Source organism: Sphaerodactylus townsendi, linkage group LG06, assembly GCF_021028975.2.
Source record: "Sphaerodactylus townsendi isolate TG3544 linkage group LG06, MPM_Stown_v2.3, whole genome shotgun sequence".
Lineage (NCBI taxonomy): Eukaryota > Metazoa > Chordata > Lepidosauria > Squamata > Sphaerodactylidae > Sphaerodactylus > Sphaerodactylus townsendi.
In genome coordinates, this window is record NC_059430.1 from 42190874 (window position 1) to 42208928 (window position 18055).

General features: G+C 41.8%; 1 protein-coding gene across 1 annotated transcript in view; it reads right to left on the bottom strand.

Annotated features, from left to right (window-relative positions):
* Positions 1-18055, bottom strand: part of TCF20 (transcription factor 20) — a 182882-nt gene that overhangs the window by 127876 nt on the left and 36951 nt on the right. The window contains exon 2 of the mRNA XM_048500899.1: positions 16792-16859. The gene's annotated coding sequence lies outside the window, so the exon portion shown is untranslated. The remainder of the gene's footprint in view (positions 1-16791; positions 16860-18055) is intronic.

The window sequence follows — 18055 nt, forward strand, 5'->3', positions numbered from 1 at the left end:
CTTTGTTTACATCTTAAACAGTTCTGTGTCCCATGGCCAGAAAACCAGCATCACATTTAACACAGTCACCAATCCCCTTGACTGCAAGCTTGTAAGGGCCAAGAGGGAGGGGGGGCGGGAGAGCAGAGGACAACAAGCTTCCCTCTCTGTGATCCCCTGAGAGCAGAGTTCAGACAGGCAGTGAGTGTCATACCTGTATTTATGAATAAAGAATTCCAAGATCCAGAGCTGTCATATCTGCATCCTTCCACTGCATGCAGAAACAGGGGAGGAGGAAAAGGGAGGGGAGGAGCAACTAGCTTTAACTGGATTTTACCGGTAGCAGCTCCATCACAATTCAATCTGTCAAGGACTGTACCAAGAAATATGTTTCTTCAAGATTTAGACAAAAGGGGAAGGGGGGGGGGGGAGAGAAAGAAAGAAAAATCTACCCACCCTGAAATGTAATCTCTTCCATACTGAACATCTTAGGCTGAAACATAAACTTGTGTGCTTGTGAAAACAGGCCTTGGCATGCACAAAAACATGGGCCTGAAGGAGAAGGGGGGGTGTAGTGTAAACGGGGGTTAAGTATGCAAAAAGCATGGGAGGACTGGAGACAAATCACCTGGACTAAAACACCCAGGGAAAAAAAGAAAAGAAAAAGGTCTGAGGAGAATTACTCCTTTATGGTTCCCTTGAAAACCGATATAACGAGGGCGCTGCGTGTGTAATTACTCTCGCTTGTTTGGCATGGCAGGGCATCATGCTGCCACGGGGCCAATTTCCTCTCTTCTCCTCCCAATTAGCATGCCAAGTAGTCCAAACAGCTCACTGGGTACTGATTGGAGCAGAGGACGAGCAGCCAAATACCACTTCACCCAATCAGAAGGCAGCAAGTGTTCTGCTACAAGGCTCCAGCTTCCTTCATTTTATGTCCTTCCATCGCTATCATTATTCTCTCCTCTCCTCAGGAGACTCTAAAGGGAGTGATAAAAACCGCAAGCCCTCCCCTGCTTGGTCTCATTCACAGCTCATAGCAGCCCTGGCTTCCTCTGGGGACCCACTAATGAAGACGGCCAACGTTAATCTCTCTCCCCCCTCCCCCGCCCTGATGGGTCGATTTATACTTCCAGAGAGAGCCCTGGCTTCCAGCCACAAGCTCAACACATTCTTCTTATTCTGAAGTAAAAACACGCTCGCTCACTCTCTTTCTCAGTTACACACACACACACACACACACACACACACACACACACACACACACAAATATACACTAAGGCAGCAGATTTAGGAAAACACCAGCTGAAAGGAACATTAGAAAGTCAGCAAGGTGCTGAATAACACATTTTGCATTTCAATAGCACTTCCTTTATACCAGAGAGCTTTGCAGTCAGAAAACAGAGTATTCAGGGGTCTCTGGATTTCAGCCCTCATGACAGATGCGGGGAGGGGGTTGGGAATCTGAGATTGAGAATGTTGGGGATCTGAGATAAACATCAAGGAGAATTTTAGACAAGAACTATCAATTTCCTATCAACAACAATTTTACGGAAAGTGACAAAAAAAATCTTCTGCCACCCTGATTTTATATTCAAAAGGATGGTTAAGGTGTATCAAAAGATAGCCAGTCAGAATTAACAGGGATCTGGGTAAACATCTGGATTAAGACATGTCATCATAGTCTTCTGTCTTAGGTAAGCTCTCTGTTGGGATCACCACTTTATTATCATAGTACTGTGAATCTTTTCAAGTACTCAAGAAGAGGCAGATAACCTCAGGAGTCATTAGAATGACCTCCTTGTCAAACATGGAATCATTTCCACTTCTTTGCAAGTATTCCAAAGCATAACAGACACAGACCATTTCTCTACAAATGCATTCATTTGATTACCAAATATATTCTTAAATCCTGCATAGTAAGTTATCTTTATTAAAATAATGTTCCAACCTTACTGATATCAAGCCATAATTGAAGGCAAGTTTGCCATTTTTCAGGGAGCCATAATTTATGATTACACAGCATGTTTACTCTATAGAAAAGTTTAACACTGAAGTCCTAAAATGTAACTCATACATGCCACTTAAAAATTTTCAGTCTCACTTCAGCTGTTAGTATGCATGTGTAAAAAAAACAGTTTGAAATGCATTTGTATCAAGTTTCATGAAAGGTTGATTTAAGGTCACAATCCAATTATCCTTATAATGCATCTGTAAGTTTTGGGGAACTGGAATTAAGGCACTGAGACTTAAGAGTCGTTCATGCATTACATTTTTAGGAATACATGAGATTTTTAAGCACATGCTTAAAAGGTTACATGTAAACGAGACAATCATATTTGGAAATATCTGCATCACAAAGGTGCATAAGGTGCAGCCATGCTTGGCTGTAGTTGCCTCTCAAGTCTAAATTTGGTGGAAAACCCAGATTTGCTAATAAGGAATATGTGGAATGTTCTTATTTTCAAGAAAATATTATCAGGACTGGAGTGTAACTAAGGTTATGTTAATAGTTGGCAATCGTGTGGAAAAGGGGAACAACTATTAATGTCCATCTATTTAAGCAAAGGCAAAAAGCAACATGTTTGTGACACTGTTTGAATTATACACAGCCTCAAGTAGGGAGATTAAGAAGCAGAATAGAAATATCCTAAATAAATCTATGTTTAAATTGTAGCAAGAAGTTTAGATCTTTGATAGAAAAAGCACTAACTCCCAGCAACTTCACCACAGGCCTGGAGGATAAAATGGAGCAGGGGAGAATGATATAAGCCACTTCGGGTCCCTGTTGGGGATAAAGGTCAGGTATGAATGAAGTAAATAAATAAGAATGAGGGTTCCTCCATTAAAAAAAATCACTCATGTACTGAATAGGAAAAAAAATTCATGAAAACTGCAAGTACTTTAATGACCACCTGAAAACAGAAGACTGTAATTACAGGATCTGAAAATCATCGAACTATATAATTTATGGCAATACATTTCAAATTAGTACCACTAGTTATTGATTAAAGCTACATATGATCAAGCGAGCACTCTGAAAATGTGAAGAAATCACAGCATATCACAAAGACCCCCATATTCAATACATATGACTGGGGAAGAAGACTCAGAAATTTTTACAAATGACCAACAAAACAAGCAATAGAAAACCTACCATGGGGTAAGGTGGTTCCATTTATTCACTGTTTAATATTTTGTTCTGTAATATCATAAACATGTGGCCCTCAGGCAGTACGTCATAACCTAGGCCAAGTACCACCATCCACAACCTGTTTCCAGAAGTCTGCTTGAACTTCAGTTCATTTCCAACCCACACTGCTTTATTGTCAGCTTCAAAGAGGGAAAAGGTATGTTCATAGGGAAGCTATCAAGAAACCATTATCACAGAAACAGAACACCAAAGAAAACACACTGCTTCTTCCATTGCAGATGCCTACTGGACAGCATCTCTTGGCCCCAACCCACCTCTCCTTGCACCACCACAGATGCCACCTTCCTCTCCAATGTCCACCATGCAGCACCCCCAGCCCTGTTTTCTCCCATCCTCATGTCATTGCCACTATCCAGCACTGTAAGGCGAACTGCCGGGGGGGCGGGGGGGCGGGGGGGGAGAGAAAATACACTAGTGATATTGTGTACAGTTCTGGGCACCGCAATTCAAGAAGGATATTGACAAGCTGGAACAGGTCCAGAGGAGGGCAATCAAAATGTTAAAAGGTCTGGAATCCATGCCCTACGAGGAGAGACTTAGGGAGCTAGGTATGTTAGTTTAGTGAAGAGAAGGTGGATGACATGATAGCCATTTGAAGGGATGCCATGTTGGTGAGGGAGCAAGCTAGTTTTCTGCTGCTCCAGAGACTAGGACCAGGAGTAATGGGTTCAAGGTGAAGGAAAAGAAATGCCACCTAAACATCAGGAAAAAACTTCCTGACAGTAAGGGCTGTTCGACAGTGGAATGCACTGCCTCGGAGTGTGGTGGAGTCACCTTCTTTGGAGGTTTTTTAAGTGAGGCTCGATGGCCATCTGTCAGGAGTGCTTTGATTTGTGTTCCTGCACTGCAGGAGGTTGGACATGATGGGGTCTCTTCCGACTCTATGATTCTATGACAGAACTAGCAAAAATGCAAAGTTAAAATTAATCTGGGATATTTTGGTTTCATACTGTATGAGAAATCCTTTTTGACCCAGATAATACGCTGGTCTTTTACTGCATGGCAACCACGGTTTCCCATTGCTTTGTGTGTTTCTCCATATACCAGAATAGCCAGTGATTACAAAATGATTCTGGTAGCAGGGTCAGTAATAAACTGTTAAAGTAGAGTCACAGGGAGCACAAAATACAGTTTTTATTCCTGCCAGACTTCTACAATGCCTTGTTGTATCCCTTCAGAAAACAAAATAAGTTACAGGGTTCTATGTGGAAAAAACGTGCTTACCTTACTCTATCATATTTAGCATTTCTCTTTAAGTACAGCCATTTTTTTTGTCTGGCTTGTAAGGGCCAAACCGTTAAGCTTTCAGACAGAGACAATTGCTGTTCCTAAATGTGTATGGCAAGCCATTCATAACTAACCCTTTGATCATTATTCTATTTAGTTTGCCATTTCCTGACACACATCCCACTATTAGAATTTTATGGATTTCACTTGTCCTCTATTCCAATTTTCATCAGGAATCTAAATGTTAAACTGTTTGTTTTCACCTGACAAGGTCCCAAAGGCTGCGTACACAAAACATTAGAACAATTAAAACATTAAAATTATAAAATAATTCAATAAAAAATTAATAAATACAACACGATGCTCCAGTTGTTTTTTCCTACAATGCAAAATACCTTCTTCAACTCTAGTTTGGATTCCAATGTGATTCATATATTGTGATATAGGAAGATATTTGTTCTGCATTCTTCGTAAGAGGAACAAAGTGTTATAACCTCCTGGCCTTCCTGCCAATCCCACTTCTCCTCAATACTAAGACAAGTAAGCTCCTACTTACATTCTCCTTGGTATCAGTGACCTGACCACAGCTGTGGTAAGCTGCAAACACTTTTTACCTCTAGTTTCTGAAAACCCACACAGCAGTGCTTCCCCTGATCCTACAGCCCCTTGTGGTGCACAATTTTAAACAAGGATTGCTTCCAAAGAAATAGAATCCACAAAATTGGCCAGTTCAGGTCAAAGGCTTGTAAGAGAAGACTTCAAAAAAAGAAAAAGAGAGAGAGAGAGAGAGAGAGAGAGAGAGAGAGAGAGAGAGAGAGAGAGAGAGAGATTAGAATTCAGGTTTCCTTTCTTTACTATAAATTAAATAATTTTCTCTCTCCCCCCTCACCCCCCATGTTTGTCACCTTCCTTCATCCCACTCACCATCAAGCACCAATCATATTATCCACAGGTGATTTCTGCAAACGCACACATACCTAACTCAATTGATGTTTGCAAACTGAGGTACTGATACAAAGGTGGTGTTAGAAGGAAAAGAACAGGATATGTCTCATCCCTTTCTAGAATCATGCACTAGGAAACATTCAGTAAAACAGCACCTTTTCTTCCAGAATCAGACTGGATCAGAATGAGAAGGCAGTAATTGCCAGTTGTCATCCCCAGCCTCCCACCCCATCCCAATTCCACCTACACCAATTATAATCCTTGATGAGTTCTAGGTCCCGGCTACTGAATGGAGAAAGACTACAGCCATTTATGCACTTATAGTCTCCTTCACATGGAATGTTCATTTCCTTCCAATTGGATTCTTGGATACACACATGTTTTCCCCTGTCCCAAACTCAGATCAAAGAATCTTCAGTTTCGGAAACCTCTGAAAGTGCAACTTTTCCTGTCCCTTAACAGAGAGAGCAAAGGGAATCAACATGTGTTTTGCTTTCTTCAGGATTTTTTGTTCCTTCCAGCTTTCCTTGGCCATGCAGCAGCAGTTCCTCCAACTTTTCCAGGCACTCTTCAGAAGGATCAAAAGGACTGTGTTTTGTTCCTGTTGAGAGTCTTTAGCTTCAGCAATAGACCCTTGAAACTGTCTTAAAACTTAAATAGTCTAGCAAATTAACGCTAGACCAACGACGGCAACCCCCCCCCCCAAACATTCCTATCTCCCTTCTCAAGAGGAGTAGCAGCAGTGGGAAGAAGACTTGGCCAGGAAGAGCAGAGTGACCTGCTGGTGTTCATTTTGGAGGGCTTTTTTCAAAGCCACAGCTTTTAAAACAGTGTATTTTAACAGGGGTTATCTCTTTTTCTCCTTGTAAGGCTCCTGTGAGCTAAGGCTGCTGAATCTGGAAGGTGGGGCTTAACAGGGGTTAACAGAGTTCATCTCTTGTTCCTCTTTGTCCTGGGCTCCTGAGAGGTGGGGCTTTAGTTCAGTCTCTGGAACCAGAGAGGTGGGGCTTAAGTTCAGTCTCTGGAACCAGCAGAGAGGAATTGCAGCAGTGGAGGAGAAGACTTGGCCAGGAAGAGCAGAAGAGCGCGCGCAATTTTAATTTAATTTTTTTGTTTTTTAAATTAATAAGGACATATTTGACAGATAGTACATGCAGATAGCTCCAGGGGGGCACTGACTAAAAGCTTAATATTTAAATATCTAAACAAATCAGATATGAAGGCAGAAAGCCAGCAGGGGGATGGGGGCTTTCCAGTGTTTTGCACTGAGTGTCACATGTATGACTATCTGCCACTAGGACAGAAGTCGTGGGTGTGCCCTCGCTGCAATGAGCTCCTGGCACTCAAGGAACGTGTCCGTTCTCTTGAAGCCAAGGTGGCAGACCTGGAGAAGCTGAAAGAGGCAGAGAGGGTGACAGACGAGGCTTTCGGGGACTTAACAGCCGGGTCCCACTCCCAAGGTGACATCTCTTCAGATGTCATGGAGAATGAAGGTCTTGGGGACGGAGGGTGCCAGTCTGAGGTGGGGGAAGATGCTCCCTTAGATGGGATCCCTTCCTTAACTGGTGATCAGCTATCCTCTCGCACTGAGGATACCCCTCAGGGAGGTGGGGGGGCTCCTTGTAGTGGGTGATTCGATCATTAGAAATGTAGAGAGTTGGGTTTGTGAGAGGCGTGATGACCGCATGGTGACTTGCCTGCCTGGTGCAAAGGTTGCGGATGTCACGCTTCGTCTAGATAGGCTTTTAGACAGTGCTGGGGTGGAGTCAGCAGTTGTGGTCCATATTGGCACCAACGACATTGGGAAATGTAGCCAGGAGGTTCTGGAAGCTAAATTTAGGCTGCTAGGAAACAGGTTGAAGTCCAGGACCTCCAAGGTGGCATTCTCAGAAATGCTACCCGTTCCACGCAGCGCAGGGCGAAGCTAGGCAGAAAAGCAGAGATACAGGGTCTCAATGCGTGGATGAGAAGGTGGTGTGTAAGGCAGAGGGTTTCAGATTTGTCAGGAACTGGGGAACCTTTTGGGAAAAGGCAGGCCTGTACAAGCGGGACCGGGCTTCATCTTAACCAAAGAGGAACCAGGCTGCTGGCGCTCAACATTAAAAAGGTGGCAGAACAGCTTTTAAACTGATCACTGGGGGAAAGCCGACAGGAGCTGAGGTGACTTCAATTCGGAATACAGTATCTATGGGGATGCAGACAGAGAGGGAGGTTTTTCTAAATCAACCACATACAAGCGAGGAACATAGCAATGTGCATGTGACAAGGGATAGTGTCTGCAAAAGACTTGAGGGTAAAGCACATAAATCCCAGGTTAAGGACAGAGACAGAGTATACAGGTGTCTCTATGCTAATAGTAGAAGCATTCGACCTAAAATGGGGGAGCTAGAGTACAGAGTTTTGAAGGAGGACTTTGATATAGTGGGCATTACAGAGACATGGTGGAATGAGGAGAACCAGTGGGATGCTGTTATACCAGGCTACAGGCTCTATAGGAAGGATAGGACAGGGCGCATTGGGGGTGGAGTTGCCCTTTACATCAAAGAGAGCATAGTATCACATAAAATAGACAATGCAAGGGGAGCTGGTTCCCCTACAGAATCACTGTGGATATCAATACCAGGTGTGAAGGACAGTTTAATATTAGGAATATATTATCGTCCCCCTGACCAAAGTGCACAAGAGGATTCTGAGATGGAAAAAGAAATTAGAGAGGCCAACAAAAACAAAATGTAGTGGTAATGGGTGATTTTAACTATCCCCATATAAACTGGAAAAATGCATGTTCAGGTCATAGTAAGGAGAGAGCATTCCTGGATATGCTAAATGACTGTGGCTTAGAGCAGATGGTTGTGGAACCAACCAGGGGAGAGGTGATCCTAGATCTAATTCTATGTGGGACCCAGGACCTGGTGCAGGAAGTTAGTGTTGTTGAGCCGATAGGGAACAGTGACCACAATGCTGTCAGATTCAGTATCTCAGCATGCGAACAAGTGGCAACTACTAATGTAGTTGCATTCAGCATCAGAAAGGGGAAATTTCTCCAAAGATGAGGGGATAGTGCAGGAAGCTGAAAGGGAAAATCAAGAGAGTCAAAACTGTCCAGGATGCTTGGAGGTTATTTAAAAACACAGTAATAAAAGCTCAGCTGGAATGTGTTCCACAGGTTAGAAAAGGCAGCACCCAGTCCAAAAGAAAGCCACCATGGTTAACAAGAGAGGTTGAGGAAATTATCAGAAAAAAGAAAATGTCTTTTAGAAAATGGAAGTCCAGTTTGACTGATGAAGAATATGAGAGGGAACACAAATGGTGGCAAAAGAGAAGCAAGTTAGCTGTAAGGGAGGCAAAAAAGGATTATGAGGAACGCATGGCTGCGAACATCAAGACCAGCAACAAACAGTTCTTCAAGTACATCAAAAGCAGGAAGCCAGCAAGGGAAGCGGTAGGCCCGTTAGATGACAAAGGAACAAAGGGTGTGCTAAAAGATGGCGGGAGATTGCAGAGAAGCTGAATGAATTCTTTGCATCTGTCTTCACCCAAGAGGAGGTGAGGAACATTCCTGCACCTGAACCAAGCTTCTTAGGAGGCGAATCCGAGGAACTAGCGAAGATAGTGGTAGACAAGGAAGAAGTTCTGGCAGCCATTGATAAACTAAATGCTACCAAATCCCCTGGCCCAGATTGCATTCACCCAAGAGTTCTTGAAGAGCTCAAGCATGAAATTGCTGATCTTCTCACTTTAATATGCAACTTATCCCTGAAATCAGGCTCCATCCCTGAAGACTGGAAGATGGCCAATGTCACACCAATCTTTAAGAAAGGATCTAGGGGGGACCCGGTAAATTACAGGCCAGTCAGTTTGACATCTGTTCCTGGTAAATTAGTAGAATCTATCATTAAAGATAAAATTATTAAACATGTAGAAAAGCAAGACCTGCTGAGAAAGAGTCAGCATGGCTTTTGCAGAGGCAAATCCTGTCTTACAAACTTACTAGAGTTCTTTCAGGGTGTAAACAGGCATGTGGACAGGGGTGAACCGGTGGACATTGTCTACTTGGATTTCCAAAAGGCTTTTGACAAAGTTCCTCACCAGAGACTGTTGAGAAAACTCAGCAATCAAGGAATAAGAGGGGAAGTCCTCCTATGGATTAAAACTGGTTGAGAAACAGGATACTAAGAGTGAAAATAAATGGGAGGTTCTAACAAAGGAGAGATGTCAGGAGGGGAGTCCCCAAAGGATCTGATTTGAGACCAGTGCTCTTTAACATAATCATAAATGACCTGGAAGTAGGGGTGGGTAGCGTGGTGGCCAAGTTTGCAGATGATACCAAATTATGTAGGGTGGTGAGAACCACAAAGGATTGCGAAGAGCTCCAAGCGGACCTTGATAAATTAGGTGAGTGGGCTCAGAAATGGCAAATGCAGTTCAATGTAGCAAAATGTAAAGTGATGCACATAGGGGCAAAAAATCCAAACTTCACATACACGCTACAGGTGTCAGTGCTATCAGTCACAGACCAGGAAAGGGATTTAGGCGTCTTAGTTGATAGTTCCATGGGAATGTCAACTCAATGCATGGCAGCTGTGAAAAAGGCAAACTCTATGCTGGGGATCATTAGAAAAGGAATTGATAATAAAACTGCAAAGATTGTCATGCCCTTATATAAAGCAGTGGTGCGACCGCACTTGGAGTACTGTGTTCAGTTCTGGTCGCCGCATCTCAAAAAGGATATTGAGGAGATAGAAAAAGTGCAGAGAAGGGCAACAAGGATGATTGAGGGACTGGAGCACCTTCCCTATGAGGAGAGGCTGCAGCGTTTGGGACTCTTTAGTTTGGAGAGGAGGCGGCTGAGGGGGGATATGATTGAAGTCTACAAAATTATGCATGGGGTAGAAAATGTTGACAGAGAGAAATTTTTCTCTTTTTCTCACAATACTTGAACCAGGGGGCATTCATTGAAAATGCTGGGGGGAAGAATTAGGACTAATAAAAGGAAACACTTCTTCACGCAACGTGTGATTGGTGTTTGGAATATGCTGCCACAGGAGGTGGTGATGGCCACTAACCTGGATAGCTTTAAAAGGGGCTTGGACAGATTTATGGAGGAGAAGTCGATTTATGGCTACCAATCTTGATCCTCCGTGATCTGAGATTGCAAATGCCTTAACAGACCAGGTGATCGGGAGCAACAGCCCCAGAAGGCCATTGCGTTCACATCCTACATGTGAACTCCCAAAGGCACCTGGTGGGCCACTGCGAGTAGCAGAGAGCTGGACTAGATGGACTTTGGTCTGATCCAGCTGGCTTGTTCTTATGTTCTTATGTTCTTAAGTTGTACACATTTTCTCCTCTTGAAGTTGTCCACTCAATAGTCTTAGAATCATTACAACAAACTAAACAAGCTCCCCCCGCCCCCTGGTACTAGTATCAAACAAATAAGTCAATGTTTCATAGCAAATCTGAATGTAAGCTTGCCTATCATAAAAGTCACTGCATGTATTTATTTGGTACCAGCACCCAGCAATTACAACACACTGATTCTCCTCTCAAAATCATAACCTTCGTTCAAGAAATTTACTTCCCAATTCTAGTAAACCAATTCATTCTTGTTCCTCTTCTACCAAGATCAAGGAGCTACATGCACCTGTTCACAGTATGGTCTTAAGAATGACTTTTCAAATGCAGATTGTCTTGCTCACCTGGGCTGACTGGGAAGAGTAGATAACAAGCAAAACTAGTATAATCTAGTTGGAGTACATTTCTAGACATGTATTTCTGGAAGAAAATGGAAATATATTTGTTAATTTTTAAAAAATAAACTTCACTTTTGGTTGTTGTGGGTATTCTGGGGTGTGTGGCCGTGGTCTGGTAGATCTTACTCCTAACGTTTCGCCTGCATCTGTGTGGCTGGCATCTTCAGAGGTGTTTTTCACAGAGAGAAGTTTGTTAACACACTGTCTCTAGTGAGAAGAGAATGTTTAGTGGGGTATATATTGTCCATGTCCCAGGGTGGGGAACCAATCAGCAAGTGTTTGGGTGGAACATGCTATGCAAAGGTGTGGTTAAGTGCATTGTATTGCGGGTGGGGTTATCAGTCCATTTACATTGTAGTTGCATTTGCATTCCCTGAGACAGCAGAAGTATTGGTGAATGCAAATCCTGTGTCTGGGTGGAGTCCATTGTCCATGAATTTAGCATGCCCTTGGTCTTTAATTCTGGTGTTTTTAAGTACTGGTAGCCAAGCTTTGTTAATTCTCAGAGTCTCTTCTTGTTGAAATTGTCTTGGTGTTTGTGAATTTCAATGGCCTCCCTGTACAGTCTGATATAGTAACCTTCCGAATTGTCCAGAATTTAAGTGTTTTCAAATAAAATGTTATGTCCAGTTTTGTTTAGAACATATTCTGCTACTGCAGATTTTTCAGGATGGTTAAGCTGACAGTGTCTTTTGTGCTCTTTAATACAAGTCTGAATGCTGTGTTTTGTGGTTCCTATGTAGACATTTCCACAGCTGCAGGGTATACGATAGACTCCTGCAGAATTGAGGGGGTCTCCCTTGTCATTTGCTCTCTTGTAATCTGCTGTATTTTCCTGGTGGGTTTGAAGATGGTTTGTAGGTTATGTTTTTTCATCAGTTTCCCTATTTGATCTGTGATTCTCTTGATGTACGGTAGAAATATTTTTCCTTTGGTGGGCTGTTTCTCCTCAGCCCTCTGGGTTTCTCTCGGTCTTAAAGCTCTTCTAATTTCTGTTCTGAAACTTCACTTTTGTTTAAAACTATCCACTTTGCCCTGTTACTCAAATGTTCTAGCCTCCTGAGATCACTATTTAAGTACTATGTTGTTCGGCTATTACTCTTTAGAAGAGTGAACAGTGAAATTGTGATGCCTCTAATTAAATAAGAAAGGCATACATAACTCTCATGCCAGTTTAATTCCTATTTGTAATAACTTGGTATCTTCACCTTCATGGGCTAGGATGACCAAATGCAGAGATAAAAGGTCCTACAGTGGATATTTTAGCTTTCAACAATTAATGTGATAGACTGGCTATGAGGACCAAAGAAGGGAAAACAGACTTAAACACATGGTGATCAGAAGCTGGAGGATGATTAGGAAAGCTATAAGAAATGCAGTAGGAAGGAAACATATAACCATAGCAACAGGGAAGAAAGATTATTTTAGCAAAATAGATTTATATGCGTAAAATTCATTTGGAAGGTACAGCCATCCCATCTCTGCGACTAAAAGGGCTAGAGTATACTCTCATATTTCAGCTTCAGCAACAATTTCTCAAATACTTTCATAAAGGTTTCAGAATCTACTGAACACTTCAAAAACTCCTAAAAGCTACCAGTTACCCTCCAGTTCTCTGCCAATGTTTTTTATTGTTGCAATGTATTATGCCCCAATATAACAGCCTTTTTATCAAATCTTGAATAGGACCAATTTCAGCTCAAAAGCACCGTAGACCAGATCATCACTGTCTAACATTGGGTGTTGGTGCCAAATTAAGTAGGCTCCCCTGAGGCAATTTCAGACCTTGTTTTTTTTCCCCTAAACCAAAAGCTCAGACACAAAGCAAACTAGACCAACAGTGCAATCAATCCTAAGCAGAGTTGCATCCTTCTAAGCCCATTGACTCTGCTTTGCATTGCACTGTAAACGTGGTAGGGAGGCTGCAGTGGCTAATCTTGCCTCTAATCTTTACAGGTTTGGCACAGAGCTCTACTGCAGAGTGACCAACCATGTGGAAGAGGCTTTTAGCTCTGTAGTTTCCCCATTGTTCTTGTAGCTGCCAGACGTAATGAGGATTCCTGTAGTGTCTCTGCCCCAGTCCCCCTTCAGCACCCACCCACCCACCCACCCACCTCCATGTCATGTTATTTTTATAACAATATAACAGCCTGTATAAGCCTCTAGTCTCTTTTATTGCAGGGCTATAAGGTGAAAGGCCATCTCTGCAACGAAAAGGTTTAGATAAGCACTTCTATTTAACAAAACAATTCTATTTAAGAATGCAGAGAACTTGATATCAATATTGTTATTTTGGCATAAGAATATGCAACTGATTTTTTAAAAGCCCACTAGTGGTATTGGGGAGTGGCCACAGGGACTGAAAAAATGGACCAGGAAAATCTAAACTTTCTCACCCACATGGCAGCCATCCAGAGGTTGCTCTGATTTTCCCCAAATTTCACAGCAGCAAAGCAAGTTTAGGAAAGATCAGAGAAAAGCTACAGAAACCCCAGGAGGTGCACAAATGTGTCATGATGCTGTAAAGAAGCTGGGGGACAACACTTCTTTACAGCAACAACCACAAGTCAAATAACCCAGGTGGAAGCAGCCTAATGTGTGTGCAAAACAGATTCTAAACACAACCTATCCCTTAGTATTTAAGATCATGGACATAATATCTTTAACTCCTATATTACTGTTTACTGTTACTGTAATAGTTTTTTATTGCCTTTGATTTTTGTTTCAAAATTTGGACTTTCCAACATGTAGAATTTTCCCCATAAAATTACCTATTTTACTACCCTCGCCTCCCTCCCTTCCTCCCGCCCAATTATACCAGTTTGGTACCATTTTGCATAGATGCTTCCACATTTGATGGCTGGTAGTGATTTCTGTAAAAAAGTTCACATGGATGTATACTGCCAGTCTAGAACCACATTCCAAATGGAATAACGTTAGGAAACATAAAATAACATCTTCTACACAAATCAAACCATGTGGCTCAATGCAGACAGTGAGACATCATACAACACAAAGAATAGCATGTTGCCATTCATACATAACATTTTCCCTAGAATAGCAAAAGATTGTTGAAAATCCACACAGTTCAAACAACTGACCCCAAAAGTATTTCAGAAGAAGCTCTAAATTTGCACAAAAAAGAGGAGAGTTATGGAAAAACCAAACCATATAAGGAACACAAGAGTTGCTCCAGCTCAGCGAGTATGCTTGTATCTATTTCAAGTTTAAAGAGCAACTCCAGATCTCCCTAATCTATCTAGTCCTCTCTTCCAGTTGTTCCAAGCTCAGAACAAATGCTTGATCATATAAAAAAAAAGAACCAAGTCAGACTATATTCAAGTCCTGAAAATACAAATTGCTTAGAGGTTCATGACTTCTCTTTCTATTACAATGAAAAACACAATATTTTCAATCTCAAGTCATGCAAGGACCCACTGCATAACATTCTATGTATTTTTTTATTTGATTCTGTTGCTTTCAGATTGAAAACCCAGCTCTTCAATTCCATTAGCTTTGAGACAGCAGGTGCCCCAGCTAACTGATTCAGCAGCAGCCACTGTGAGTCCTTGGACATAATTTACCAACCGTAGTTCCTCAATGCTATGTAAAGGACAGCAAAATAGGGCAGAGGGAAATCATACAAGGGAAAACTGAGAAAGAAGGACTGTTGAATTAGCAAACCTTATTGCCATCTCAATTATGTATCTCTGCATGCTAGTTGACCATTCCTATTTACCTGTGCTTCCCTGCCATCAACAAGGTCAGGAGACCCTAGCAATGAATCTGTTTTAAGTTGTTTGATTAAAGATTTCACATGAATCTTTATATTGGTTCTCAGGAATCAGTCCAGTGCCTTTTCATTAAATTCAGTTAGAATCAGCCGTGCAGATTTGACAGGCAGCCCAAAGGATGGAAGTCAGCACATAAAGGGCTATGCTTAAAAGTTATGATATGAATGGTACAGTTGTTGGAAGTCACAATGCCTAGTGTACAAAGGAACTGAGAAGAAGACACAGCAGGGGGACAGGCAAGTGGTCAGCTAGATAGGGCCGTAAGCAGTGGTGGAATCCAAAAATTTTAATAACAGGTTCCGATGGTGGTGGGATTCAAACAGTGGGGCCGCCGCACACATGCACCTCCAGTCCCTATTGGGCAGGGAGGTTGCTTTAGTAACCCCTTCTCAGCACTCAGAAAAATTAGTAACCACTAATGGTTGGATCCCACCTCTGGCTGTAAGTTTAGAAACCCTTCTGTCCTTTTGTGTCACCTCTTGTCTGTCCTTAGGCTGATACTCTTAGATCTAATTTCCTCCTTCTTGGAAGTTGTGTTCTTCCTCCTTCCCAAACTAGCAGGCTGCAGGCTGCCTCTATCTGTCAGACTGACTGATTGATTTGATTATGTTTATATGTCGCTTTTCCGCTTGTGGGCTCAGGATGATTTCCACATTTAAAATACAATCAGTATAAAACAACAAAAGCAACACTTTAAAATGCCAAAGGCACATAAAATCAGCTTTTAAAAAATAATCCCGCCAATGTCAAAAACAAAGAGGAGGAGGAGGCCATTTGGATGGTACATCTGTATTGGCCTTAACCATAAGCCTGGTGGAACAGCTCTGTCTTACAGGCCCTGTGGAACTTCATCAGGTCTCATAGGGCCCAGATCTTGCTAGACAGAGCATTGTCACCAGGGCTGACAATCTCCTGACCTGGGTCAAGGTCAGCCAAACATCTTTTGGGCCAGGGACCAGTTGAGGTGGTCCTGCAGATACTATGGCCCTTAAGATACTATGGCTCTTAAGGGTTTGAGGTCCAACACCAAAACCTTACATTCAATTGTATATGTTGTATATGTGCACCCCATAGTTCCCTTAATAAACACTTATCCTTATCTTTTAATCAGTGTGGCTGCTGATAACTGTGTACCTAGCACCCTGCTAACAAGAATTTCATATAACTGAATATTTTCCAGCCCCCCGAAGGAGTTGGTATAGATAGAAGCTGCAGAACATAGACCTTTGAAAAGCACATCTGCAGGGTAGGAGTTGGGATGGTTATTGTATTTGTGCCTTAGTGTATTCGGTAAAAAGTATTTCTTAGAGATAGCATGTCTGCTTCAAAACAATTTTTTTCTGCTTCCCTCCATTATAAATTCAGATCTCATCTTACCTAGAAGCATTTAACTGAAGAGCGAGTAAAATGGTGACTTTAGAAAAGATTGAAGGATGAACTGAGAGGAGAAGAATTTTAATTTCTACTGGTTTTAAATCTCCTGCCTTCATATTTGCTCTGATATTTAATATGCATGACTAATAAATATTTAAAATAAAGGAGTCAAGATTTCTGCATCCTTGGCTCTCAATTAAAATTAACAGCCACTTCACCCGCTATACTATGGCAAGCATACATTGATCATGGTTTACAAATGCAGGAGGGAAATGCAGCAAATCTCAGCACGCTTGTCCATGTGCCTGTAATATTCCTCAATTGAAAAATCTGCTTCTGATGTTCACATTTTTGCATGTTAAGAGCAACATATGAAGTGGCTATTAAATCTCACACATAAATAACTATTCTTCTTCTTAGTGGTAGATTAGAAAAGTTGAAAAAGGGAAGAATTCGCCTCATATGTCATCTTTGCCACCCACCTCCCAAAATAATTATGTCTTACCTTTATCCTCTGTGACGAAGTGAAGAGTTTTTTTGTGGATCATTGTCAAGACAGAGCCAGAGAAAACTCTAAAGAGAGGGAGAGAACTTCCTTGAGAGAAGATAAATGAAAACAATCTGTTTGTGTACATAAAAAAACTGAGCACACGCATAAACCCATACATTCATTTCTTATATTTATGTCCAGACTTTCAACCATGAAGCTCACTTGGGCCCAGTTGCCATCTCTATACATAACCTCACCCCCAGGGTGAAGATAAAATGTTGGCAAAACTCACCTCTGTTGCACTGAGCTCCATAAATAAACTAAAAAAGTGGATGGCTAAACAGACTGCCCCTAGTTTTAAATCACAGATCACTAGATGACTTGGGATTGGTTACTATCACTCATCTCTGCATACCTCATAGGGCTGGGTTAGGCATAAGTGTGATTAAAAATCTGTGAAGGAACACATGATTTAGAAATTGGGAATAAAAATTCATCATGAAATCAAAAACAAATCAAATCACATACATTGTTGTTTTTACAGAATACATCAGAGTACATAACTAGCTACAAAGAAAGATATTCCTCAGCCAAGATAACCAAGCATTCCTTACCTACAGAGGTCCACAAGGGGCAGTAGAAAACACTATATAGAACAGGGGTTCTTAACCTGGGGTCCATGAACTTGATAGATTTCAGGGGGTCCGTGAACATGAATGGGAAAAAATTACATCTTTATTTTCCCTAACCTCTAACTGGTTTCCTTTGTAATATAATTGGTTTCCTTTGTGATCATATGTGTTTTATTCTATGCATTTAAAAACATTTTGGGAAAGGCTCCACAGGCTTCATCAGGCTGCCAAACGGGTCCATGGCACAAAAAACTGTTAAAAACTTCTGGTATAGATCTGGATTAAGTTCAGTGTTATATGGACTCTCTTTACTGGTATGGTGGAGGCACAACAGGCTGCTACACAGGAACTGCTTATGCTGGCTAGCATAAGAGTTCCGCCAGTCCAGCACTCAAACAACAGTAGTCAAACCATCTGTAAAGTTCAGGAGTAAGGTGGAGGCTATTTCCTACTGATTCCCCCAAATCTACTGTTGTGAAGTAAACAGCCCTTGAATATGGAGACTGCCTTTAAACATCATGGCTACTAATAATCAATTTATCAACTAAACCTGGCAGGAAAACATTTTGGAAAACAATACCACCCAGATACAGCAGCTATTGAGAAAAGAAAGAAGAGAGGGGAGGGGGAGAAACACAGAGAGAGAT